This window comes from Cygnus olor, chromosome 3, assembly GCF_009769625.2.
Source record: "Cygnus olor isolate bCygOlo1 chromosome 3, bCygOlo1.pri.v2, whole genome shotgun sequence".
Lineage (NCBI taxonomy): Eukaryota > Metazoa > Chordata > Aves > Anseriformes > Anatidae > Cygnus > Cygnus olor.
Genome location: NC_049171.1, coordinates 29,660,254 through 29,687,215, shown reverse-complemented (window position 1 = coordinate 29,687,215; position 26,962 = coordinate 29,660,254).

Here is a 26,962-nt window from a genome sequence, read left to right as displayed (position 1 = left end):
TGTTTCAGTTCAGTATGTTTGATCTGAAAGAAATATTTAAATACATTTTGTTTCTACTGGGACAAGCCAGAGGATCATTAATAAAGAGCCTGTACCAGTAGGAAAACCTGGCCCATCATAGATTCTCAGGCTATGTAAAATGTAGTTTCACGACACAATAATTACCCAACTCATAGACACTCCTTCTTTAAGGGGATATTATCAGAAAAATGATGAACAAAAATAAAAGGAATAAATACCTTTTAAAATGTACTACATATATTTTCAATCAAAGAAACTAAAGTTCTGGCTTTTAAATATAACAAAATCTTTCTTAAATGAAGTGTCATGATTGAAAAGAAAGATTTCAGATAAAGCAGTTATGTCAGATTCAGCTCTGAAAAAAAGAGAGCAATCCTGTTTGTAAAGGACAAGTCAGAAATGATTCCTATATGCTATTTAGAAAATAATGGTATAAATTCAGTGAAGGATGCTTCATAGCTACCCATGCACAGATTAAATGAAGACCCTTGAATCACAATTCCTCTATTCTACTCCTTTCCTCCTTCTACTTTGTAAATTATTCATACTCATGATGGCGAGTTTTATACCTTCATGTACTTCCTGCCAGCTTTTCTGAACAGGACTTTTCTCTGTCAGTGGAGGAACAGCATCAGACCCATGGTACTCCTTACTGCTTGTTTTGGGTTCTTCCATTTCCTGCCACCCTTCCATTTCCTTCTGTGTAACTTCATCACTGGTTGTGCTTCATCTTCTTTTGGGAAGGACTAGCAGGATAGGATGGGTTAGTTGCAAAAGCACAGGGATAGAAATATATCTGTTTTGTAGCTCTGCTAATATATACAAAGAATTACTTATAGCTATTTCTATATAAACTTCAGAAAGGCTTACTTAAATGAATTCAGTCTGAGCAGTCTGAGACTAGTAGTTTTGATTAAATCAGAAGGCAATTGAATCATCTCTCCCCCCATTTGTGAATTTATTTAAAAACTATTGAAAAGAATCACTTCATTATGTTCAAAGGAACATATTTTCTTTATCTTCTTTATCTGAAGAATACTGACTAGAAAGAAGGATTCTTCTTTTAAAGAAAACTCAAAATGTGTCAGATTTATTTTTTTTCCACCAAGTGGTCAATGATGATGCACAAGAGGATTTCTATGTTCTCAAAATAGTTACAATATCTTCCATCTAGTTTTGAACATTTGTTGTCTGCTTACTACCATATACTATATCCTATGCAACTGCACCCAAATAGCCTGTGGCCATAAATATGACATAGACCAAAAAAATTACATAATAAAGCTATGCAGAAATAATCTGCTAACTGAAAATCCAATATCTCAAACATTTCCTAGATAAATTTGTCATGATTATCAATTATTCATGACTATTCATTTCTTACTAAAGAAGTCATAATGAGAACCTTGTCAAGAAAAACATATTGAAATTTGGTCATTCTAACAGTATCACAGAAGCTGTGTTTTTAGACAATAGTTTTTTAGAAAATAGCATTAAAATTTCCAGAGAGATCTCCAATTAGAGTTTTCTTACATAATCACTCAACAAATACAAATTTGATAGAGTATATAAGTTGTTACGCTTAGATATATGAAATTTCACTGATTTAATATTAATGGATACCATAGTATGGATACCCAGATGTCCTAAAATAATCAAATAAAGACATGTCTAACACTTAGTGCCCTCCGCTGGAAACAGTGAACCAACATTTTAATATATAATATGCATAGTCTAAATACAGTAATTCAATAATTTACTGAATTATATTCAAAGCTAGTAAAAAAACAATGCTGCACAAACTGCTTTTATATTAAAACAGAGAACAGATGCTACACAAAAAGCCTCACCTTCCAAAAGCAAGCAAGCAAGCAAGCAAGAAAGAAAGAAAATGTCTGAGCAAATAATTTTACGAGATGTAGAATATCATCTTAAAGCTTATATTAAATTAAACTCAACCACGTTTTGCATGCATTTTGGGTGCAGCTTGGTGTGTTGACAAGACACAGCTAAAATAAAGTAATATAAGAGTGTAAAAATGAACAAATATGTCATCATAGATTTTCCCATATGGAATGTCAGTTATTGTTCCTAGACAACAGTTTATTTTTCAGAAAGATAATACAAAGGCAGAATAGCTTTAATCACAATCCAAATACTGTAGTAAAGTGATGGAGCTGAGAGATGCCTTGTCAGGAAGCAGCAAGAGTGGGGGTGTTCCAGATGGGACAAGCCAGGAGCTGTGGCGTCTAGTCAGAAACAAAAGAAGAAGGAGGCCAGAGACAAACTACTTGGAAGATAGCACTAATGCCCATCCAGGAGGCAAGTCTGGAAACTCACTCTTTTATGGCATCGCTGAAGCATGAACTAAAGGCCCCAGGCTGAGGGAAATGGGGCTTCTGAGCCACCAACAGGGTGGAGCGAGGCCAAAGAGGATTCTGGACAGGGACAGTAGGGACTGGTAGTGGCATCGGGGCTCTGGCAGGTATAAGGCAGAAAGGAAGATAATAAAAAGGTAAATCGGACATGCTGTTCTATAGGGATACTGGCATATAGAGAGTTCGCCTAAATTAAAGAAGATTGGTCATGTTCGTTAGGTGCTTGTAAAACCTCTGCTTTATTCTTGTAGATTTCATCATGGATTAATAATCCAGGTAACACTGGATCCATCTCTTCAAGCCATTCCATTTCCTAACAGAAGTCTCTATTAAACAGTATTAATCATGATTTCTTTAGCATTGTTTTTAACTTACACAAATGCATTCCCGAGTGTAAGAAGAATATGTTTATTGACCATTTGAAACTGATACCCCCGAATTTCTTCTTTTTGCTAGCATTTTACCTTGTTCTCTATTTCTTCTCGCACAGTGATATTTTTCTCTACTGAGAACCCACATGGAGGGTGGATAATAAATAAATAAATATTTATTATTAATCTCCCCAATAAAGGGGGAGATTGGTGAGCATATGAAGGATACACAAAGATGCATAAATAGGAAAGCATTAAGACTACAAGGAAGAACAATGATGCTCATGTGTCTATGAAATCATGGACATGTATCATCTCACATTCATCTCTTTCATGTATAACAAAAAAACAATAGGTCAAGGTGAACAAGCAAGGTCACTAAGCAAGGTCATTCTCTCTTACAAAACCAAGAATGTGGTGCTTACTTGTCTCTCTATATTTTGTAGTAAGCTCCTTTCTCCTTTGGTATCTATCAGTACTTGCTACTTGCATTCTGGAACTATCTAGTTTTTATATTACATCCACCAGTTATTTAACCACTTTCCCAAAAAAATAAAAAAATTAAAAAAAAAATAATTTAGGAGGACAAAATACTAATATACATCACTTAGGAAGCTGAAACATTTACTGTTGTTCAGAATTTATATTTCTTTCTTCATGGACAGACTTTGCAAAAAAGAAATTAATTTCATAAGAGTAGCATCTACTAATCCATGAAATTCATTAAGCCTTCGAGGTGGCAATGAAATAATAATGTATCCACATTAACGATCCTGTGTTAAACCTGAAATTATAGGTTAGTAAATACAGTATTATATTTGAAGATTAAATTAGGTTTCTGCTTTTAAGGAGAGATCATCTGTGGCTATAATGATGCACAAAATATGTATGGATATATAATTTAAAATGTAAAATTGTTTTCAAACACAGTGCATTAAAATGTGGTTTTGTTTTGTTTTCATAGTATCAAAAATTCAATTTCCTAGCTTTCTTGATAATCTGAAGCATTTATGAAGAAACTTTTAAACCTGAATCTGAAGGAGTTCATCCAAACTATGACCAAATAATAATTTTCAAATAATTGCAATTAATGGACTTGGAAACAGAAATATCAAACAGTTCATATTCTGCTCTTTGAATACTGTAATACATTTTAGAGGTGTATTACATGTATACTGAAAATATTGTATATTAACCATATCACGCTTCAAAGTTGAGTGTTGTATTTAAGGAAAAACTAAAACATTTCTGTAAATACTTCTTAAAATTTAACAGAGGAAATGATTTGAAATAATATTTAATAATTAAAGCATGCTGTTAAAAGTTTTAAAAAAAAACTCATTCACCTCATTTTTAACCAAAGAAATCTGTAAAAAAAAAAAAAAAAAAGAAATGACACAGACAAAATGTTCAGTAGCCTGTGATATTTTTTTTTCATTCCAAATATTTATGAGAACAATTCATAAACGACTGATGATACAAATTTAGAACAGTATGTATGTTCTTAGTGTGTTCTTGATTTTTTTTTTTTTTGAAGTTTCTTTGTTAAAAAAATAACAAGCAAGGTTAATCAATCTTTTGGAAAAAATGTATTTTAACAAGCCATCTAGTTTGTTGTTGCTGTTGTTTTGGTTTGGTTTTCTTGTATTTTGTATTTAATATATATACACATACAGATATATTTCAAAAAAACTAGTTACTTATAATCTTGATAAATCATAAACAGTAGGAGTTTGTATAATATTAAAGTTCAGTGGAAACTTCAAGAAAAACTGTTTAGATCTTAGTGGAAATCTATCAAATTCCAATAGTTTATGGTGAGGGATGATATCAGAGAAATTTCTGTACAGTATGCATATGTACATGTGTACATGTATACTCATATGTACATGTGAATTAATTCTTGTTCTGTTTTATTTTTTCTTCAGAAATTTTTTTGAAGAAAATTCCTGTACTGTTAAGTATGTAAAGAATCACATAACATATCTGATAAGAGAAAACTTTGATCTGGACATTCCAGGGTCTCATAGTCTCAACCTGAAGAAAAATCCTTTTTGTAACAGGGTTCTTCATCTTTTTGTGATTATATTATATGTTATTTAATCTTCAAAGCTGTCAGCCATTCTTGTGGAAATGTTACCTGTGTTGTGTATTTGGTATGTCTCCCAGTGTTGTACAGATAAAAATCTCTATAATTTCAAGTACTATTACACGATGATGTGATAAGCAATCTGCACAATGTTGTTTTGTTCCTGAATATTAGGCATTTTTGAAATTATTTCTTTTAATCTTTGTATAATCAATCAAACTAGAAATTGGAGAAAATGATTGAACTCTTTTCATGCTAAATGAGAGACATAATATTTTGTGTTAACTTATTACTCAAGGAGGAACTACTGCTTTGACCAATAAGCTATTCACCCTGTCCTGGAGGAGCTGTTCCCCCTCCAGCCCTAAAAAGGTGCAGATCAGCATTTTTATCCCAATGGAATTTCAAAACTAAGTGTTCATCCAGCAATATCCTGCTCTAATCTTGTATAAGTAGCTTCTGCTAAATAATGAGTCTCTTAGTCCTGCCTGTCAAAGACACAGACAGTTTCTTTTCAAACACAAAAGCACATCATACATATGAACTTTCTTTGGCTTGAGATCTGCTGAGAAATGGATAATCTTTGGAAGCTTCCCAGCACCCATTTGTGATCTTGCCAGTATGAGCAGAAGCTTTTTCTGCAAGTGGATCTGGAAACAAAGGAAGAAGGATTTGCAGTAATAAAGTAATACTAATAAAAAGAAAAATGTTAGGTTGGATTAAAATAAAAATATTTCAGATTCTTTGCAGAAGTAAGCCCAAATTTACTTTTAAGCTAAGAGAAATAACTTGTTTGACATGACAAAGATTGAAGGAGGGGGAAGCATTGAGGGAAAGATTTGTTTTGCGTAGATAATATCAAAAATGAAAAATTTTGAAGTGATTGGTTTTCTTGAGGATAACCAAAATAATTTGTCATATTTAAACAACTTTACATACAATTTTTTTTTTATGTCAAAAACCTTTTGTCCAAGAAATTAAATTTACCCATCTGAATTATATAATTTTCAGCAAAAGTTTATTCTACTTTCTAATACATTTAATTGTCTGAAAGATTATTTTTCTTTTTTTTTTAGTATGTCTGCCTAAATTTGTCTTTTTTTTTTTTTTTTTTTTTTTTTGTAGCTTGTCACTGGCATTCTATAATAATAAAACATTTACAGTTCTTACAGTTCTTTCAAGTTGTTTTTGTTTTGTTTTATTTTGTTTTGGTTTTGTTTTAAATCAGTATTTACTGTTTATGCATTTTGGAGGAAATGCCAAAAAAAGGATGCTGGTGAATAACTACTAAAATGAAATAAAGCTTAATTTTAATTCCTGCAGTGGAAAGTCTTAAGAGTTGAAATGTTAAGACCAGCTGAACAGTAGGATTTTGCCACTGCATGAAAATTATAAATTTAGAAATATTCTATCAATATATAATATGATTGGCTGGCTTTCTGTAAATACCTCAAAACCCACAAAAAAAATAATAATATAAATCCCCCCCCCAAAAAAAAAAAAAAAAAGTATACTATAAACTATTTACAGTATTACTTAATTTCAAACTGCTCCATTGTTTTCTCAGAAGCAAGATTAGCTGTTAAATATATACAAACTGAAGAGCAAGCAGACACTGTTAATTTCTGCATTTTATTTCTGAATCTTTTTGCCTGTATGCTTTCAAAATGTCATAGAAATTTTACAGTGACAGGCAATTAAAACACCAAAACTTTTCATAGGTTTCATTATCATCATTTTCATAAATGATATATAAAATGATCTGTCTCCATATATTTCCTTTACAATACTCTAAAGAGGAAACAAGTTTTAAGTGATACTTTTTGCATGAGAGAAAAATTTCTGTCATCAGCTAACAACAAGCACGAACATTGCAATTCCTTTTCAATCATCTCAGTATACCTCTAGATGTTTGTACCCAAGCTTCCAGACAGTTTCTGGGTCATTGGTAACCATGAAGTTAGCTATGTGGTGGGAGAACTGATTGGAGACAAAACCGAGAAAGCTGCCATATAAAGTACTATTATAGAACTCCAAGGTACAGACAAATGAGTTCACACCATTGCAAATACTTGCTTCGGGTTTGTCTCCGTTTCTGAATGCAAATTTTTTTTCCCACTAATAAATAAATAAATAAATAACATATATATATAAGATAATAATAATAATAAAAAGCCTCAAATCATCCTTGGAAGAGTTTATTTTTGTTTCTCTCTACATAAAAGTGTATAGAGAATTGCACTGAGGATGAATTTGGTTCTCATTCTAAGTCTGATTTTCAATCAGTACCTCTACATGTTCCCCTAAAAGAAAGTCCTGTTTCAGCTTTTCCTTCCTCTGGGAAGGTATTTAAAATTAGAGACCATCTAGTTGCTGCATTTAAAACAAAACAAGACAAAACTTGAAATTTACCTTTAAATTTTTATGTTTGCTTTTAATACACCAGAACCCAAACACTTCCCTAGTATTTAATATACTCTAGAGATTCCACTTTGTTTGACACCTACCCACCTTTTTTTTCTTAGGATTTTTTCAGACTTTTAACATTTTGAGATATTTATTGGGTACAGAGAAAATTTGGGGACAATTTTACCTACTTATATATCTAAAGACATGGTTCAGCTGAGGTATTAACCAAAAGGCATGCATTGCCCCTCATAAAGGTTATCCAACACTGTGTATTCCATTGACATCCTGTGAACAAAATGTTCACCTTCTACTGTGTCTCTGCATTATTTATTATTTTATAAAACTTTCTGGTTAGGTACCAATGTCTGTGAAGTGTGCATGGCAATAATACAAGAATCCTTTGCTGATACCTTTTGTAGTTAAAAGGGTGTTATGCATGTGTTAAAAACAATGTTAATACCATTGTAGTGATCAGAGTAGCTGACAGAGAATATCCATTTGCAAAACTCATAACTTTGCTTAGATTACCTGTTTTTTTCTTTCTTTTTTATTTTTCCAATTCTTTTTTGCTTGGAAAACAGCAACGTTAAATAATAACTATCTCTTTTCCTCTATTTCTCCCCTGCATCCCTTTCTTTGCATAATCTTTGCATTCTCTACATCAGAGAATTACACTTCTAATAAATCAAGACATAATGAGGGTGAATTATTTCTAATATTTTGATGCTTATTTCTAGTCCACAGAGAAAGCAGATGGCTGATAGTTATAGTCCTATGGTCTGCTCTTGGCTATCCATTGGTGCAGGAGAGAGAAAGGAGGAGGAAAGTACTAGCAGCCAGGATCCCTCAAGCAAAAAGCACTTCCAGGAGGGTGAGTCACAGCACCTGAGGGAAGCAAGCAGAGTGCTCATCATCCCTCTCATTTATTACCTGGGAGAGACTTATGGCAGATGGAATGAGAGTACTTAGCTCTACTGTAGGGCAAGGTAAGGAAGCAAGATCATTGATTGTTCTGTACAAAAACACAATGAAGAAAAAGTGACTGGAATCAAAATAAGGAAATGCATAAAACAACAATAACAACAATAAAAAGCCAGACATCTTAGACTTGTGCAACTTCAACATTTCTGCTCTTTTGTCTTATGTGATGATGTGCCAGTTCTAGCCTTACGATCAAAATGTTTATGGAATATATTTTGCGTTTTTTACTGTCTACTGTCTTTAGATTAAAATATATCACCAACTGTCTTTAGATTAAAACATATCACCAGCTCTCCCACCCCAAATTTAACACTACCCTCTTATTAGATTTTAGGGTGTTAGAAGAAAAACAGGTGTTCAACAATCTGTGGCATATGGAGTTTCTACTCTTTGGCTTTAATTTACTTCTGTTCCCTTCTCTGTAATCTGCACTGTGATATACATTTTTTAGTTTCCCATCTAGTGAAAACGAAATATTTCAAAAATTCTTTTTTCCCTTTCCTTTTCCCTTCTTTCCCTTTCCCTTTCCCTTTCCCTTTCCCTTTCCCTTTCCCTTTCCCTTTCCCTTTCCCTTTCCCTTTCCCTTTCCCTTTCCATTTCTTCCTTATTTTCCCCTTTTTACCTTTTCCTTTTCCTTTTCCTTTTCCTTTTCCTTTTCCTTTTCCTTTTTCCCCTTTCCCTTTTCCCTTTTTCTTTTTCTTTTTCTTTTTCTTTTTCTTTTTCTTTTTCTTTTTCTTTTTCTTTTTCTTTTTCTTTTTCTTTTTCTTTTTCTTTTTTTCTTTTTCATGCTCTTTTTTTCCATTTCCTTTTCCTTTTTCTTTTCCTATCATGCAATGCTAATACTCTCTAATAGATGGGTTGAATGCAAATAAACAATGCCACAACATAAGCAAAGTAGGAAGGTGAGACACCTTTGTGGAATCTTTTGAAAGGATAAGTTTCCTTCAGGATCACAGGAAATATGGAGTAACACAGTCTACAATAGATTTGGTCTGCTCTGGGGCTAGTCATCTCAACAGGTTTTCTTCAATTTTAACACTAAGTGTGATAATATTCTCTTATAGTTTCTTGTTTATCTTGGGCGACAAGAAGGCATATATGGGTAAATGCATGCCTACTAGTATATCCACAACAAGGAGAACATTTATTAACATATTAAGACTGATATTTGAAAATAAGACATATGAGGAGTGGCTAAAGAAACTGAGGCTGTTTACTCCGTATAAAAGGAGGGTGAGGGGAGATCTCATTGCTCTCTATAACTACCTAAAAGGAGGTTACAACAAGGAAGGTGCTGATATCTTTTCTCAGGTGACAAGTGATAGGACGTGAGACAATAGCCTCAAGTTGCAACAGGGGAAGTTTCTCTTGGATATCAGGAAGAATTTCTGCATGAAAGGCATTCATCATGATGGTTAGGTGTTGCAACATGCTGCCCAGGGAGGTGACGGCCATCCCTTGGTGGCTTAAGAGATACGTAGACGTGGTGTTTAGGGTCATGGTTTAGTGGTAAATTTGTAGTGTTAGATGGATGGTTGGACTTGATCGTAAAGGTATTTTCCAACTTAAATCATCCTATGATTCTATGATTTCATCCCCTGTTGTTACTTTTTCCTCAACAACAGGGTAAAACTTGTAAAAGGAAAGGAACAATGAGATTCCATTTCTGTAGATAAACTATGCAGAGTAGACTATGGGGGTAAAAGACATTGCAATCTGAGATGAATGTTCCAATTTAATTTTTTGTCAATGCTAAGCAAACCCACATAAGAACTTAAATATTACATGTTTCTACAGACAGTGAAATGAGTCTGCAGAACTTGAAAGAGTGGGATTAGTTAAGAATGCAACCTGTATTCCACTTGTTGGCCTACTTTTCTGCAACTCTATCATTGTTTTAAGAACAAACAACCTATTCTTTCCACCCCGCAAATTATTTTGCCAAGTTTTAAACTACAAAAGATGAATATTTTGAAAGTTCAAAGCAAATCAGCCAAGCTGCTCTCAGCTTGTAGGGTACTGAAAATGTAACATGTTCCTGCTTTAATTTGCACATTCATTATGCTAATTCTTTGTAGTTATTTTGAGAGGAATGCATTAACAACCTTCACTGGAACATGCTCATTTTCATGTGTGCATGCATGTGTGTTTGTGCATAATTGTTTCAGGAAAAAAAAAAAAAAAAAAGTGGAAAAGTTATATATAGTCCTAATTTTGCAAATTTATTTTTTGTCATAGTTTTGTGGGTGGTCTTCAATTGTAGTGAGACTGGTGACTTTGGACAACCAGCTATTCTTGCTCCCCAATCTCTCCAAGGTGTTCTGCTATAATATTTCACTGTAGTTGACATCAAGGTTTACATATTCATTATGATTTTGGGTTGTATGTCCCTTTTCTCTTTTCTCTTGTTGAAGGTTAGATTGGTGGACTGAAAGGTTAAATTGACAATAATAAAATACACATGCCTGTATTTACTCTCTGGTATCAAAACGTGCATTATTAAACTCTTTTATACCCCACTACTGGGAAACTACATCAAAACAACCTGGTGTAAACCATTCATATGCAATATTAGCCCTTCAAAGCATGCCTAGGACTATCATGGGAGTGCTAGTTGGCCCTAGCCAAACTGTGCTAAGAAGTGTGCTACCAATTCAATAACACAGTTGGCTGACTTCCAGTGCCTTTGGGTGGTCCCTAACCCAGTTAAATAATCCAATATAGACGTAACCAGCATATAACCCTTCCCCCAGGAGTTCAGCAGTCTGTGGCACAAGACCTTGTTTTGATACATCACAGCTGCACAACCTTGGCTCAGACTTTGGAGAAAACTGCTAAGTTGTGTGAAGAAGCCATTAGAGTGCATAAACCAGAGCCACTCAAGGTAAGAAAGGTAAAATTTCAGTCAGAGGCAAGACTGCTGAGTCTGGGTAGTTAGCACCTCAAGGATTCATCAGGGAAAAGACTGACATGAAAAGGTATAAAAGGCAACTCTTAAAAAGGTTAACTCTTCCATATTTTCCTGGCTTTGAATCTTATGGCCAGTATGGCCAAAAAAGGTTTGTCATCTGATTTGGACTAATAAAAAATGTAAATATCTTATGTTCTTCATTCTGATTGCAGGTTCTATTCTATTATTTTGCCTTGTGCAGCTCTTATCTAATTAGGCATTGGATACTGTGGGCATCTGTTATTGTCATAAAGTGCACGTGCCTTTGTCCATTCTCAGTAGATATCTATGCAGGTAGTGTACATAAAACAATAAACAATATTATAAAATAATAATATAAAATATCAAATTAAAAAATCATAATCTTCTTGAATTAGCATATTGTTTTTAGGAATAAAGTTTCACATCTATAATGGCCTGTCAAAATATATCCTTTATATTTTCAGAGTCCAGACACAGTTCTGTTCTTCAGTGTATTTTATCACACAGGTGCTCTGACACTGAAAATATGAAGGTAAACATATGCAAGTTATTCTACAGTTCCTTGACGCATTATAATTTAAATTAATAAATAAATATGGATTTTACCACAGGACTGTCATCTTTTGATCTGCATGGCATAGTTGTGAAGAATAAATAAATAAATAAATAAATAAAAGCTTAAACCTTTGACATTTAAATAGAAAATATGCTTATATTTTACCTCACAAAGTTTAACATACATAGCTCATTACCACTTTTTTCCAGTCATTTATACTTGTTTCACAGCTAATGTATACAGTGCAGTGTGTAAAAAGCCTTGCCAGGCTTTTTCATTTCTTTAAGTAAAGAAATTGAAAAGTACAGTGTTCACATATTCTGCGAGGTTCTATAAGGAGTCCCCGTAGTTATTTGCATTCCAGTAGAGATATGTATGCTCATTTCAAAACCTCGGATTTGAATCACAGTCATGATGTTGGATTTCAAAATTTCCTATTTTTCAGAGTGAGGAAACACACCAGATGGGCAAACTTGTACACAGCTCTTTATGCAGCTATAGTATGTTATATTGAGATGTTTTTATCATGACTTGTTTTGGTTTTGATTCCCATTCATAAGCAGTACTTCTCATTCCTCTGCTTTCCTCTTCCCCTTGGATAGCTGCTGTCTCATTCTTCCCAGTATTAATCTTAAATGACTACTTCAGCATACTGGAGTTGTATAAAACAATGCATCTGTGAAGCTTTAAATTAAATGTTACCAGAGCTCTGAAAACTAGTTTTACTGTACCTTCCTGCAGCCTTGCAAATGTCACCTGGAATTAACTTTACTGGATAACAAAAAGTGGATAAAAAGATGGTAAAAAACCTGTTACTTGCACCAACCCCTTTCCTTTCCAGTTTCATTCCACAGTATTCTTCACTGTCCCCATCCTATATGTGCTGTGTCCATCATCCATGGTCGTCTGAACTACCCCAAAAGTAGAACCATGCAATATCCTCTTATTTCTGCTCTTTTGTGGAGTGTATGACTGACCTATGCAGTTGTGGAGCTGCTGCAGCAAAGAGCAGTCAATTTCACTATTGAAGTAGTACTAATAGACTCACCTGTGTTTCAAGCTCAGATATGTCCTCACTGAGTCTCCATTATCTCAAAGTTTTGAACAATACTAATGTACAAGTTACTGGGGAAGGTCTTTCTTCATCATTGTAAGTTAGAATAAGATTGGTCGTAAGGCTCAGTTCATCACATGTATAGGACATTACTAAGGCTCCTCTGAATTTTTTTAAATCATCACTTACTGGTGAAATCAGCCACAACCTAAGCTTTCTGGGCCCCTGAATTAATACTCCTTGGCTGGTGTTGTGAGAAAGTTTCCAGCCAGAAGTTAATGACTTGCTTTAGCACTAACTCAAAGACAAAATTTCCAATTCCTACAGCATGTGCAGCATATATCTAATAAGGAATCTTTAGCTTTGCATCCTATCTGGGTGTGCTAAAAATTGGTGGAATCCAAGCTGTGTGTCCATCCTGATGCAGGAGATTCCTGTTCCTGTGCCCTTCCTCAGGTCTCTTATACACTACCATGCCTGCAGAACGCAGTACATGTTTGATATTATATCTTTACATCTACATCATGTAGTATGTTAAAAATGTTGGTGAAAAATTATACTAATTAATATGATATGTATAAAGATATATTTTATGATTTCTATCCCCATTACAAAACACAGAACCTTCTTATATATCATTAATGCCAGGGTAGACACAGCATGAAAATGTTTTAAGACTGAGTCATATTTTAATGGGTAGTATGACACAAAATTTTATCACCAATTATTAGTGATATCTCGATGTTTCTTTTTCAGAACAGACATTTTAAAACTCAGAGCAGCTACATATAAAAATGCATATGTTTAAGAATGAATTTTCTAAGAGATCTTCTGTAATTACACTCAAAGCTGGGGAACCACGTAAATCAAGAGGGCAAATACTCCTGCAAACATCTGAATATTTTTAGTGAGAGGAATTTGAATGAGATTCAATGAGATGCAGTGTTACTGTGCTTCCCAGCTCCGTGAACTTTAGTTGTGATTTACACCACAGAATGATTCTTCTTCACTTTTAGAGTAGACTTGCTTGCTTTATGTTTTATAGTATACAATATAGTTTATATACTATAGTGTCTATATGTGTATGTATATGATATATAATGTATATCTTATAATATAGTATGTTATGGTGTATTTTTTACAAGGAGTAAAAAACCCTATACTTTCTATCTTATCAATACAGAAAAGTTATTTAGATGAGGCAAGGAAATGTAGATATAAAGAGAGTGTTACGGAAAATATATTATTACACTTGTTCCTGGTTTCCCATCAATCAAAAGTCATGCAAGAGTGAGAAAAATTCCTATTAATTGTTCATTTTGTAAACACTGTGAGGAAAATACTTAATTAAAATAAATGTATTTTATCATTGCTATTTCTTTCAGTCTAACCTCTGCTGATGCAGAATTGTAGTCTCTGAAAGATGAGGCCTCACTGAGCTTTGTGATATGGCATTATAATTTTCTATGCAGTAATACCTTCAGAGATGCAAGCTGGGCCGACATTTGCCTTTCCCACAGACATGTTATAATTATGCCTTACAGCCATAATAACTTACTAATTGGTTACTATTTTGAGGTCTTCCTCAGTTGTTACCGACTTCTAATGTTTATTAGTACAGAAATATGACATCTTTGCAAAATTTCTAGTAGACTGGTTTGGTTGGTTTGCAGTGAGATGATGACCTTTGAAGTCGCAACACTTGTAGATCCTGCTCCTACCTTGTTAAACTCTTTCTTAAACATGTGTTAGGTTAAATATTATGCCCTAAAGACCCATCTTATTTATTGTACTGAGTACTGAAACACTCCAAGAACCACCTGCATCAGAACATGACATGGCAAACTGTTAATTTATTCTTCATTATTATTCCCTAACTGAATCTTCTACCATTTTATAATAATTTAATGCTACAGCTTTTTTATTGTCATCCATCCCTTTCTGTATGATAGCTCAAATCTCCTTTGAAAGAATGATACTTTTTAAATTTTGTCCTTGGAACCGTCTGCTACTCATTTCTATCTTTTCTGCCACGTTGGAACACTTTAGTAGCATTTATCACTGTATGTAACTGCATAGATATTATTTATTTTAAACTCTAGAACCATCTGTAATCAGATAAACTTCAATGAGAAAAAGGGCAGAGAAAAGGGTATTGAACTTTAAATTTCAAATTTAAAATTCAAGGACCTACTTGTGTTTTCATGGGTGTGAAAGTAAATGTAGAGCCTTTTGCAGAGGTGGTGTTTGCAGTGCCCATTATTCTCAGCTTGAGCTGTCACCCTTTGGATTTCTCTCACTTTAGTACTTTTTCATGAAATTTAGATGAATGATAAGGTTTAATCCACCACTAAGTCCCACTAAGTATTTGCTGACATCACATTCTGAGACTGATTATTCTTGGTGGAACTAAGGAAAGGACAAATGTTTTTGATCTGTGATATGTGCACTGTGTTGCTGTTATTTGACACTGCAAAGGAAATAATGGGAGGCTTTTTGACTTCTGCAATTACTGTAGTGCAATTTTAATGAGTAAATATCTTCCAGATGAGCATTGCTTTAAGTTGTTGCTAAATCTCAACAGATGACTCAATACAATTTTTTTGTTTGTTATGGATGAGGATGTAGACTCTTACAAAGTAGGAAGTACATTTAAGGAATTATTATTTTGTTTTAAGGCATTTAAAATATTTTTTTCTTTTTTTTTCTTTTTCTTTTTTTCTTTTTTTAATTAATGTCACTTGTTCAAGTTCTCTAAATGCCGGTTTTGCTAAAGTAACTATATGTATTCAGTAGCTGCATACTATGTTAATGTAGAAATGTTATTCCTGACTTCTGGCTTCTTTCCTGTATTTGATACAGTCCCCTAGGACAGACAACTTGTAGCAAGTTAAAACACTCATTTGAAAGTTAGAGTTTAGTTTTCGATTTTAATAGCCATAACCAGACAATGGGCCAGCTATGTTTTAATTGTGGTAATCCTTGGTAGCTAACAAAGAGGTACAAATTGCTAGTATCAATTAATCAATTATAAAATGTGCTAACCTTGCCAAATTACAGTTTTACACAAACTGAGACCTTTAAACTAGAAGCTTTAAACTGGAAAAATATTCTGAGATATGTACCGTACTATTCAGCAAGAGATGTATAACCCTAATCAATGGATGTCACTGTTGTTTTACAATAATACTCTGAAAAATAGTCAAAAAGCTTAGTCAAAAAGTGACCCTTAAGGAAGAAAATTTTACTTTCAAATCTGGAGACAGTTCCATCCAATTTCACGTCTGTCTTTACAAACATGCAATCATAGCCCGAGTTACTATTAGTTGTTTTAAATACCCCATTCTGACTTTTCCATTTATCAGGTTAGGTATTTGTATGATTTTATATTTATCAGGCAGTTCAAAAAGGATTTTGGATCAGTATTTACTTTCCTATCTCCATGAAGAAGTACAAGGAATCTTCAATGAAGAGACCCAAAGGAATAAATACAGCATTGAGGACAAGAATAGTAAAGCAAAAAGTAAAAATAAACTAACAAAATAAGTGAAAATTAGATGTAAAAACTGTAACCTTGAAAAAAACCACACATTTGAGTAGGACTAAGAAACAATCTAGTCATCAAGGATTTTATTGAAACTCTAGAAGGAAATCTTAATGGCTCAGGAGCAGTCTGTCCCCACGTGCCCAAAGACGAGCTGGCGCAGAACTAGACCAGCCTGGCTGAACAGAGAGTTGTGGCTCGAGCTTAGGAGAAAAAAGAGGGTTTATAATCTTTGGAAAAGAGGGCGGGCTACTCAAGAGGACTATAAGGATGTTGCGAGGCTGTGCAGGGACAAAATTAGAAAGGCCAAAGCTCATCTGGAGCTCAATCTGGCTACTGCCGTTAAAGATAACAAAAAACGTTTTTACAAATGCATCAGCACCAAAAGGAGGACTAAGGAGAATCTCCATCCTTTACTGGATGCGGGGGGAAACTTAGTTACAGAAGATGAGGAAAAGGCTGAGGTACTCAATGCCTTCTTTGCCTCAGTCTTTAGCGGCAAGACCAGTTGTTCTCTGGATACCCGGTACCCTGAGCTGGTGGAAGGGGATGGGGAACAGGATGTGGTCCTCACTATCCACGAGGAAATGTTTGGCGACCTGCTACAGCACTTGGATGTATGCAAGTCGATGGGGCCGGATGGGACCCACCCGAGGATACTGAGCGAACTGGCGGAGGAGCTGGCCAAGCCGCTTTCCATCATTTACCATCAGTCCTGGCTATCAGGAGAGGTCCCAGTCGACTGGAGGCTAGCAAATGTGATGCCCATCTACAAGAAAGGCCGGAAGGTAGACCCGGGGAACTATAGGCCTGTTAGTTTGGTGTCAGTGCCAGGGAAGCTCATGGAGCAGATTATCTTGAATGTCATCACGCGGCACTTGAAGGGCAACCAGGCGATCAGGCCCAGTCAGCATGGTTTATGAAAGGCAGGTCCTGCTTGACAAACCTGATCTCCTTCTATGACCAAGTGACGCGCTTGGTGGATGAGGGGAAGGCTGTGGATGTGATCTACCTTGACTTCTGTAAGGCTTTTGACACTGTTTCCCACAACATTCTCCTCAAGAAACTGGCTGCTCATGGCTTGGACTGGAATACGCTTTGTTGGGTTAAAAACTGGCTGGATGGCCGGGCCCAAAGAGTTGTGGTGAATGGAGCCAAATCCAGTTGGAGGCCGGTGACTAGTGGAGTCCCCCAGGGCTCAGTGCTGGGGCCGGTCCTCTTTAATATCTTTATCGATGACCTGGATGAGGGGATCGAGTGCACCCTCAGTAAGTTTGCAGATGACACCAAGTTAGGTGCATGTGTCGATCTGCTCAAGGGAAGGAAGGCTCTGTAGGAGGATCTCGATAGGCTGGAGCGATGGGCTGAGGTCAACTGTATGAAGTTCAACAAGGCCAAGTGCCGGGTCCTGCACCTGGGGCGCAACAACCCCAAGCAGCGCTACAGGCTGGGAGATGAGTGGTTGGAAAGCTGCCTGGCAGAGAAGGACCTGGGAGTACTGGTTGATAGGCAGCTGAATATGAGCCAGCAGTGTGCTCAGGTGGCCAAGAAGGCCAACAGCATCCTGGCTTGTATAAGAAGCAGTGTGGCCAGCAGGTCTAGGGAGGTGATTGTCCCCCTGTATTCGGCTCTGGTGAGGCCGCACCTTGAGTACTGTGTTCAGTGTTGGGCCCCTCGCTACAAGAAGGACATGGAGGTGCTCGAGAGAGTCCAGAGAAGGGCGACGAAGCTGGTGTGGGGTCTGGAGAACAAGTCTTATGAGGAGCGGCTGAGGGAGCTGGGGTTGTTTAGCCTGGAGAAGAGGAGGCTCAGGGGCGACCTCATCGCTCTCTATAGGTACCTTAAAGGAGGCTGTAGAGAGGTGGGGGTTGGTCTATTCTCCCACGTGCCTGGTGACAGGACGAGGGGGAATGGGCTAAAGTTGCGCCAGGGGAGGTTTAGGTTGGATATTAGGAAGAACTTCTTTACTGAAAGGGTTGTTAGGCATTGGAATGGACTGCCCAGGGAAGTGGTTGAGTCGCCATCCCTGGAGGTCTTTAAAAGACGTTTAGATGTAGCCCTTAGTGATATGGTTTAGTGGAGGTCTTGTTAGTGTTAGGACAGAGGTTGGACTAGGTGATCTTGGAGGTCTCTTCCAACCTAGACAATTCTGTGATTCTGTGATTCTATTCATTAATAACACATTGTTGTTGTTTGTTTGCTGTTTTTTGTTTGTTTGTTTTTAAGATGGATTAAAACCACATATTTTTTATTTATTTTATTTTTAACATATATCTTCCAATTTTTCTTTTGTAGTGATGGTAAAAACTACTGGTGTGTGGAATTCTTTACAGACTATTGAAAGTTTTAAACAAACAAACAAACAAACACACAAAAAAAGCACACCAACCGTATTTTCTATGATAAATGAAAAATACCCAGAACTCTAAGCATTAGACTGACACAAAAATGTATGTCACTGAAATGAACAATTATTATGCAATTTAATTTTTGCATCATATTGTCGTACTTTTTCTATTTGCTCCTACTCTCTAGAGTCTCAGGTTATTTAACCATCCATTTGTGCAAGATCCTTCTTTTACTCTACTACTGACATCGAAGTTGTATAGTGATGCTCGCTCCTTATGAAGCACTGATTATTTGTCCTTCTTCAAAGATCCACAGAATTGAAGACAGCATGGCAGAGACTACTGAGGTGCCTCAAAGGTACAAAGGCAAACAAACAAACAGAAACAAAAATAAATCAGCAGGACATTTTCTCAATGTACAAAATGACTCAGTCTTATATGCCAGTTCTTAAATTTAGAACAGCAATTAGACTCATGGCTATCTGAAGCAGCAATATATCAGTTTCCAGGATTTGGAATTGGCAAATTACTTTGCTTCAAATGCTCTTCAACCCATAAACATAAATAGTGAATTTTTCAGTGGTATAAATAATAATGTATACTTTATGTTTCTTATTTAGATAAAATTATCATTATTAATAATAAGTAATAATAATAATGGCATTTTTAGTCTTGTGCTCCTATTTGGGAACGTTGTCAGGTAAAAGTAGATCTTTGTATGGTACAGTGCTACTAAGTCCTTTTTTTAATTCTGAAACTAAGTGGTTTGTCACGCCAGATCACAGAGTTTATTTCTCTTTGCTCCTTTGTAATGGTGAGAAATCATGCCATTAAAATATTTATATTTAGAGTTAACAGTTGCATGCTCACTAAACAAGCACCATCAATAATTTTCACTTTGATGCTTTTTATGATAATGCACTGTAATTGGATTCAGCAGTAAATCCAAACACAGCTCTGAGGCATTGATTTTCCAAAAGGTTCTGACAAAATTATGCAGTAAGAAATGAAGCAGCAGCTTGATGAGGCATATCATAAAATGATTTTAAAATATGGTTATTGAGCAGAAGATATCACTAAGTTGATAGTTTGTTGCTGAAGACAATCCTGGCAGGGACATCTAAGGAATTAATATCATTTTCTACACTGACCCTTTGTAAATGTACATTGGCAGACAGAGACAGTGTCTTTCATTTGTTGACACTGACAGGAAAAATGTCTGTCAGAGGTGTTGAGTGATAGTTCAAACAGAAATCAATTAAAAAAAATACAACTTTGTATTTTTTTCTGTTAGGATCTAAACATAGTTCTTGCAAATAGATTGAGTCATTTTGGACAGAGGAACACCAATTTATGATGATTTATGTTTATGCTAAACAGAGCATATGGTTTATTAATGCTGTGAAATGATTTATAGCCTCCATGCATCTATGTCACTAGTATGACCTATAAGTACAGTACACACTATCCAAATGAAGCTTTTAGTTCTCACGCAGTTCAAGGTGTGTGATTGCCCTATGCATACCTAGAGAAAGCCCTTACCTGGAAAAAGAAATAATGGTTTCTTAGGTTTCTTACAGGTATTATATGTATAATAAGTATAAATCTCTCTCTGGTGAAGAGAGGAGCATTTTCCAACTTGAAACTTAATTCTACAGTAGTTCTGCTATAGTCAATACAGCTTCTTAGAGGTAGGAATGGGGTGTCTAATTGCTGTATGTTGAATGTATCTAAATTAGTTTTTAATCATAGGATATATAACAGCATCAGCAAAAGGAAAGACAACATACAGATTTTTGGCAACGACAATATTATTAAACTTCTGGGTATAAAAGTTTCCATTGTTACAATAAATTATGAAAAAAAAAAAGGGTGATTATTCCAGAATTAATTTTTTGTTTTCTGAAATTAAAGATGGTTTCACTTTTAATTAGAAGAGATCAGTTATGCAGTGAATTTTGAGTTATGTTGAATCTTTAAAGTTGTTAAGAGATGTCTAAGTGTGGGTTTTGTAACTTCAAGGTTTCCATAATTAAATCAGCAGGAATAAAGTCTCAGACAACATAAGATATAAGTATAGACAGTCGTATTCATAATTGTGTATGATGTTCAACAAGTCTAAGTGCAAGCTGCTGCACCTGGGTTGAGGCAATCCCAGACATGAGGACAGACTGGGTGAAGAACTCATTGAGAGCAGCCCTGCAGAGAAGGACTCGGGGATTCTAGTGGACAAAAAACTTGACATGAGCCAGCAGTGTGTGCTTACAGCCCAGAAAGACAACTGCATCCTGGGCTGCATCAAAAGCGGCACTGCCAGCAGGGTGAGGGAGGTGATTGTTCCCCTTTACTCTGCCCATGTGATGCCCCACCTGGAGTTCTGCATCCAGGTCTGGGGCCCCCAGCATAAGAAAGACGTGGGTCTGTTAGAGTGGGTCCAGAGAAAGGCCATGAAAATGATCAGAGGGCTGGAGCACGTCTCCTATGAAAAACAGCTGAGAGTGCTTGGGATGTTCAGCCTGGAAAAGAGAAGTCTCTAGGGAGACCTTGAAGCAGCTTTTTAATACTTAAAGGAGGCTTCTAAAAAAAGGCAGAGAGCTTTTCTCTCAGTCAGATAATGACAGGTCAAGGGGGAATGGTTTTAATCTAAGAGAGGGGAGATTTAGGTTAGATGTTAGGAGGAAATTCTTCAGTCAAAGGGTGATAAGGCACTGGAACAGGTTGCCCAGAGAAGCTGTTGATGACCCATCCCTGGAGGTGTTCAAGACCAGGTTGGACAAGGCCCCGGGCAACCTGATCTACTGGGTGGCATCCATGCCAATGGCGGGGGGGTGCAATTAGATGATATTGAAGATCCCTTCCAACCCAAACCGTTCTATGATTTGATGATTCTAAGTTGACCATGAGCCAGCAGTGTGCCCTTGTGGCCAAGAAGGTCAATGGTATCCTGGAGTGCAAGAGGAAGAGTGTTGCCAGCAGGTTGAGAGAGGTGATCTTCCCCCTCTACTCTGCCCTGCTGAGGCCACACCTGGAGTCCTATGTCCAGTTCTGGGCTCCAAAGTACAAGAGAGACATGAAGCTACAGGAGTGAGTTCAGTGGAGGTCTATGAAGACGATTAGGGTACCGGAGCATAGCTCTTATGAGGAAGGACTAAGAGACCTGGGCCTGTTTAGCCTGAGGAACTGAAGGCTGAGAAGAGATCTTATGAATGTATATAAATATCTTAAGGGAGGGTGTCAAGACAATGGGGCCAGACTTCTTTTGCTGTGATAGGTTTAGAGGTAATGGGCACAAACAGAAACACAGGAAGTTCTATCTGAATATGAGGCAACCTTTACTGTGAAGGTGACAGAACACTAGAACAGGTTGTCCAGAGTGGTTGTGTAGTCTCCTCTGGAGATATTCAAAGCACACCTGGACATGATCCTGTGCAATGTTATCTAGGGTACCCTATTTAAGCAGCTAGGTTGGACTAGATGATCACCAGAGTTCCCTTCCAATCCCAACTATTCTGTGATTCTGTGATATTTCTCTATACATGGCAACAAGTATCATTAATCTTCTAAAAACAAACACACAAACAAACCAAGCCATAACAAACAAACAAACCAAAACAAACAAAAAACAATAGCAAAAAAAACACAGAGAGAAATATAAGGTATCTGAAAGAGAAAAATACAGGAAATGCCAGGCAGGATAACACTATATTTTATTTTTAATACAATTAATGAAACTTTGTTTTCTTTAATTTAATGGGAATTAGGAAAATTCCATTTAATTATAAGGTATCAGATAAAGATATTATGATTACTAAAAGTTTGCATATGGAGGCTGAGTCCTATCTCAAGTTTCTAGTGGTGCCAAAAATAATAATAACAACAACAACAAAAAGTATGTTTTCAAAGATTGTGATTACAGCCCCAAAAGGAGGGATGATAGGAAGAAGGTGATTATTTAAATTATAGAGTGGGAGGTTATAAGTAGGAGACCTACACAAATGGCTGTTACCCAGTCTGAAGTTTGATGCTGATGTCTAGAGGATAATTAAGGCAGAGCTTCAAAGGATGAGGTAGATGAAGGCAGTGATGATGATGATGACACAGCAGGAAACAGTAGAGATGAGGTCTTAATGGTTTTCAATTTTAAGGTGACTTTACGTACTAGAAAAATAAGATAGAAATGATCTTATACTATCCAGAGAAACAGGCTTTGCAAATTAATTAAATAAATAATAAAAATAACTAAAAATAAAATAAACAAAAAAAACCACCACAATTCTTGGCAAACTGATTAATCTAAATAAATTAGACCAAAGGAGAAGGGAAGTACTCTTTTTTAAAGTCTCAAACTATAAGAGAATTTTATTCAGAGATCAGAAGGAAACTTGAGGTCAGGAGGGGATTTTCCATGAAATATCTATCTCTAATTACACTGAAACTTTAACTTTAATGACAGCATTCTAGTTGTCTATCTAAATTCTCTACTAACAGAAAAAAATACTCTTCAAAGGCTAATATGCAACCATTCCACAAAAGAGAATTTCACTTTTGTGCAACCTTGTGTATATTTGATAAGAAATTATATTTTTATATTTGACAGAACTTGGGAGCACATTAATATTCCTAAATAGGGAAAACATACAGTTTAGTTGGTATGTTATCTAAAATATCTCTGATGGTCAGTTTCCTAGAGATGAAGTCTATGTGTTTTTTTTTTTTTTTTTTTAATATTCCCTAGAAAGCCTAGCAAGCACATAAAACAACTTAGTGAATGTGGTTAAAAGTTGTTCAGCAGGCTGCATGCAGTCAGTCATAGGTTCAAATATGTTTTTCTTGAAGTGTCAGAAGTGAGAGAGAATATCACATATATGAAACCATAAATAAGTCAAAAGACATGTAGTATCAAGTTCAGCACAACATGTCTGTATTTGGCAATCTGAATTGCTCTGTTGACCACATCACTACTCTGTAATAGCCATATTAAATGGTTAATATGGTTAATGGTTAAAGCCATATTAGGCTAAATCCAGGTTTTAAAAGAAGATTGTCCTGTTCAGTTTTCTTGAGTAGATCATTCTATTACTATCTCACTTTCTATATGAATGAAACATGATTGTAGATCCACAGACAAAACAAAATAAACAGGCTACACTAAAGGGATGCTTAAGACCCCAATGTATTTGATTAAATAAAAATAACGTTATTCTATTTTGATGAACGACTTCAATTTAAAATTAAAAAGAGGTAATTGTATACATAGTACATTAGGTTTAAGATTGTTGGTCTGAGTGTATTGTCACAGAATCATAGAATCATAAAATCACAGAATTATAGAATGGTTTGGGTTGGAAGGGTTCTTAAAGATCAGATGTTCCAACCCCCCTGCCACGGGCAGGAACATCTTCCACTAGACCAGGTTGCTCAAAGCCCCATCCAGCCTGGCCTTGAATATCTCCAGGGATGGGACCTCCACAGCTTCTCTGAGCAACCTGTTCCAGTGCCTCACCACTCATAGAAAAAAATTCCTCCCAATGTCTAATCTAAATCTATCCACTTTATTTTAAAGTCATTGCTCCTTGTCCTACCACTACATTCCCTGACAAAGAGTACCTAGCCAGCTTTCTTGTAGGCTTCCAGTACCTTTAGGTACTGGAAGACTGCCATAAGGTCTTCCCAGGGCCTTTTCTTCTCCGGGCTGAGGAGAATCCCAACTCCCAACTCCCAACAACAACAATTGCAAGTCCCTCAGCCTGTCTTCATAAAAGATGTGCTCCATCTTTTTGATCATCTTTGTGGCCCTCATCTGGACTTGTTCTAACAGGCCCATGTCCTTCTTGTGCTGGGGACCCCAGAGCTGAACACAATACTCCAGGTGGGGTCTCATGAGAGCAGAGTAGAGGGGAAGAATTACCTCCTTCAACCTGCTGATCACACTTCTTTTGATGCAGCCCAGGATATGGTTGGCTTTCTGGGCTGCAAACATACATTGCTGGCTCATGTTCAGCTTCTCATCCAGCAACACCCCCAAGTCCTTCTCTTTAGGGCTGCTCTCCATCCATTCTCCACCCAGCCTGTATTTGTGCTTGGGATGGCCCTGGCCCATATGCAGGACCTTGCCCTTGGCCTTGTTGAACCTCATGAGGTTCACACAGGCCCACCTCTCAAGCCTGTCAAGGTCCCTCTGGACCTCAAGGTCCCTTCCCTCCAGCATGTGAACCACACCACACAGATTGATGTCATCGGCAAACTTTCTGCAGATGCACTCAATCCCACTGTCCATGTCATCAACAAAGATGTTAAACAGGGCTGGTCACAATACCAACCCCTGAGGAACACCACTTGTCACTGTTCTCCAGTGAGTCCACTTGAACATCGAACAGTTGACCACAACTCTTTGAGTGCAACCATCCAGCCAATTCCTTACCCACCAAGTGGTCCATCTGTCAAATCCATGTCTCTCCACTTTAGTGATAAGGTTATAATGGGACACAGTGTCAAATGCTTTGCGCAAGTCCAGGTGGACGATGTCAACTATTCTTCCTCTATCCACCAATGCTGTAACCCCATCTTAGAAGGCCACCAGATTTGTCAGGCACAATCTGCCCTTAGTGAAGCCCTGTTGGCTGTCATCAATCACCTCCTTATTTTCCATGTGCCTTAGCATAGTTTCCAGGAGAATCTGCTCCATGATCCTGCCAGGCACAGACGTGAGACTGATTGACCTATAGTTCTCTGGGTATTCCTTTCTTCCCTTTTTAAAAATTGGGGTATGTTTCCCATCTTCCAGTCACTGGGAACTTCACTGAACTTCAATAGCTTCTCAAATGTGATGACTTTGTTTTGTTTTGTTTTGTTTCCAAATAGCAACTTTCTCACTAGTTTTCTATGGATTATTTTATTTAGCTAGACTGTTGCTGTTGACTGCTTTCTAAGACTTGTGAAATCTTTTAGTTTGCACATTTCAATACCACTAGCAGCACTACTGTTTCAACACTGCAGGGTTATAAACATCTGTAAATCACTCTTTGTTCCATCTCCTTTCTTATTCTATGAATATAGCTTTCAATTGCAATTCTTCAATGATGGTTGTCCACTTTATACCCAGTAACAAATCTATCTTTATGATGATGAGTCATTTTAATTAAATTTTTAAAATACTTAATTCAGAGGAGAACTGCCACATCAGGCAAGGCAATCTCTTTCCGATGCTAGTGAGCAGACTAAAGCTGTCTCAGTATATACAGACATACATTACATAGGGCTACTCAGGTTGACAGTTACATATTTGTACCAGTGAGCACACACAGGATTTTAAATGCTACCAAATATGAAAACTTATTTTTTCCTGCTATACTGATAACTCCCAACAAGATGTATATCAGTGAAAATAATATATTTTTTCCTTATGTCTTCATATGATCTGGGTAGTTCTCAAGTCTTCACTTCTAGCAAATTCAGACTATTTGGCATATGAAAAGACAAACTTCCTAAGACAACTCTAATTCAGTACATTTAATAACTTTTCTAGTACTCAGGACTTTACAAAGAGAAAAAATCTGTGTACTGGAAGGGTCTGTAGTGCATTAGAAAAAAGCATAACAAAATGAAAGATAAATTCACATAGAGACAAACTTTTAATTGAGTTGCTAATTTACTTTACACAAATTATTAAGGGAAGTGGGTAATTCTATATCTCTTGACACTTTTAATTTATGAATGGATGCCCTTTTTTGGAAATGCTTTAGCTATGCATAAGTTAGTGAGTTTAGTACAGGACTAAAGGCATCAATTCTACGGTTTATGTTAATCAGCAAGTCAATTAGATAACCCAATTGTGTCTTCTAGAATTAAACACTCGTTGACTACATAAATGCATTTATCATCCCATTAAATCAAATGGTTAGCACTTCTGCTGAAGTGTTAGCTTCTTCAAAAGGAAAAAATGTCACCAAATTCTGCTCTGTGGTGTACTCAAAACTTAGTGCAACTGACGAGAATGTGCTCTGAAGCCACAGTAATATACCTGGATTCCCCAGAATATCTGGTAAAGTAGGTAAAACTTGTAGTTGATGAGGGAGAGGAGAGCTGTAGTTTAAGAAAATAGTAAACCAGTGGCTATAAAAATTATGATACCAGATTCACTGGAAACATGCTTGAAAGAGTTCAGAATGCACAGAGAAAGAAAGGCACACAGAGAGAAAAATGAGATGGATTACCCGAACAGTGAATCTTAAAAATAAGCTTTCCTGTAATTGGGAGAAAATTTAAGCATTCCATCTTGA